At 41.1% G+C, this 2500-nt stretch overlaps 1 protein-coding gene across 2 annotated transcripts in view; it reads left to right on the top strand.

The window, feature by feature from the left end:
• Window positions 1–2500, top strand: part of efr3a (EFR3 homolog A) — a 103281-nt gene that overhangs the window by 47519 nt on the left and 53262 nt on the right. The window contains exon 1 of one of the 2 annotated variants that reach the window (XM_083928066.1): window positions 1826–1921. The exons of the other annotated variant lie outside the window; for it this stretch is intronic. The gene's annotated coding sequence lies outside the window, so the exon portion shown is untranslated. Of the gene's footprint in view, window positions 1–1825; window positions 1922–2500 lie in introns of those variants that run through there. 2 annotated transcript variants of the gene reach the window in all.

Raw genomic sequence — 2500 nt, 5'->3', positions numbered from 1 at the left:
ACACACGCACACACACACGCACACACACACACACACGCACACACACACACACACACACACGAGGGGGAAAGTTAAAGGTGATAAATGTTCTTGGAGTGATGAGGAAACGTTTCTATATTCTACAGAATGACTCATCACCTCCACCCACCAGCGTCCGTTAGTCAGCAGAAAAGTTACGCCGCACACTTCACTGACATTTGCTGCAAAGTTAGTTCACAAGCAGAGAAGCCACACCGCCATCATCCGGCCCTCCATGGAGCACTTTAGGGGGCACTCCCACTGTGCCTCCGTACCGTGCCCAAACACGTTCCACGGCTAAAGTCTGGTTCCTTTGACCAGTGTGAGTGCAACCGTACCACGTCTAGGAGCGGCACGCTTGCCGTCCACGGCCCGTTTGGGAGAGGTGGGCTTTAGTAATGCACGTTTGCACGTGTACGAGCACGAGCGTGCGCACGTGTACGAGCACGAGCGTGCGCACGTGTACGAGCACGAGCGTGCGCACGTGTACGAGCACGAGGCCTACGGCCAAGCATTATTACAACTCAATCAAGCTTTGTAAACAATAAACAATAAATAAATGACTCGATAAATGAATAAATCTGCCACTGACGACTGAATTAAATCATAAAATTTGCTATAATTTGATATTTATTTTATATTAATTCCCCTGTTCGTCCACTTTCCTATTTAATTTTCCCTTTTATTCATTTTAGTATGGTTTTTCATGTATTTATTTATTTATTAATGTCTTTATTTCATTTTTATTTTATTCTTTATTTCTTTCTTTCTTCTATTAAATCTGTTCATTTGTTCTTTAATATTTTATTATTATTATTATATATTTATTAATTTGTTCTATGTTATTATTTTCTTACTATATTTCTTTATTTATTTGATTTTATATTTCTTTTTGCGTCACAAAATAAAACAAAATGGTAAAATTAAATATGAAAGTAAAGAAAAGTATAAATAATAAAAAATAATTATATAATAAATAATAATAAAATAAGTATAAGTAATAAATAATACAATATTAGGCTTATTGAATAATTATCTACATTTGTTTTAAATATTATATTTGTTCCATTTAATATTAATTTTACATATTTATGAATTAATTAAAGTATTTTTTTATCTATTTATGTATTTATTCCTTAAAATCAAATATTCCCCGGATGAATTATAATATTTAATAATTTAATAATATTTAATAATTAAATAATGTTGAGATCGTTCTGACCCGGCGATCGCGTTTCCATGGAAACTGTCACGAGTGTTTAATCTGCGTCCTGTGTTTTGAATAAGTGGTCTTTTGTATCGGCTGTGTATAAAAATATAAATATATATTTCATGAGTGAATGAAGCCGTTCAGCGCCCCCCCCCCCCCCCCCCACACACACACACACACACACACGCACACCCACCCACACACACACACACACACACACACACACACACACGCCTGTGTCCCCCTGGGAGCCTCGTAACCACAACCCCATAATTAGCCCCACTCTCTGCACCGGTCTGACCCCGGCTCCCTCCTCTGTTGCCGCACCACGGTGACACGTTTAACCCCCCCCTTCATCTCATCCATGACATCCAGGAAAAGGTTCGGCACAAAACGGGAGGAAATTACCAGGTAGAGGAGCGGGGTTTGGTCACCGAGGGCGAGCTGCACAGAGGCAATCTGCTGCAGTGGGCGATGATCGGGTGGGGGTGGGGGTGGGGGGGGAGGGGGGGGGGGGTCGTGCTCCTCGAGCGCAGCTGACGGAGAGGAGGACACTGCGCTTGTGTGGAGAGAGGAAATTACAGGCTGGACCGAAGAGGGTGGCTCTCCACAGGCTTATTATCGTTATCACCGGCGCTTCCAGTGCGTCCCTGTGCACCAGTGTGACGGCGTGAGTCACTGCAAACGTTCTCTGTGAGTGAGGAGTCAACGAGCAGCTGCAAAGGTTCAGCACACTTATGCTTTCAGCTGTTTGAGCAGCGACGCAGCCGCTCTGAGGTGAACTGAGGACAGTTTTCAACCCAGATACGACGTTCACACTCGTGTCGCTTTGATATTTGGTAAAGTAGCCTCAGGGACACAGGGCCGGACTACTAATAGATGCAAAACCAGCACAAAAAGATGCAAAATGACTAAAAACAGATGCAAAACCACCACAAAAAGATGCAAAATGATTAAAAATAGATGCAAAACCACCACAAAAAGATGCAAAATGACTCAAAATAGATGCAAAACCAGCACAAAAAGATGCAAAATGACTAAAAATAGACGCAAAACCACCACAAAAAGATACAAAACGACTAAAAATAGATGCAAAACCAGCACGAAAAGAACCAAAATGACCAAAAATAGATGCAAAACCAGCACAAACAGATGCAAAATGACTAAAAATAGATGCAAAACCACCACAAAAAGATGTAAAATGACTAAAAATAGATGCAAAACCACCACAAAAAGATGCAAAATGACTAAAAATAGATGCAAAACCACCAC

The sequence above is a fragment of the Echiichthys vipera genome, assembly GCF_963691815.1.
Source record: "Echiichthys vipera genome assembly, chromosome: 15".
NCBI classification, from domain to species: domain Eukaryota; kingdom Metazoa; phylum Chordata; class Actinopteri; order Perciformes; family Trachinidae; genus Echiichthys; species Echiichthys vipera.
The sequence above is the reverse complement of the archived record's forward strand: the minus strand, read 5'-3'. Positions and strand labels throughout refer to the sequence as shown.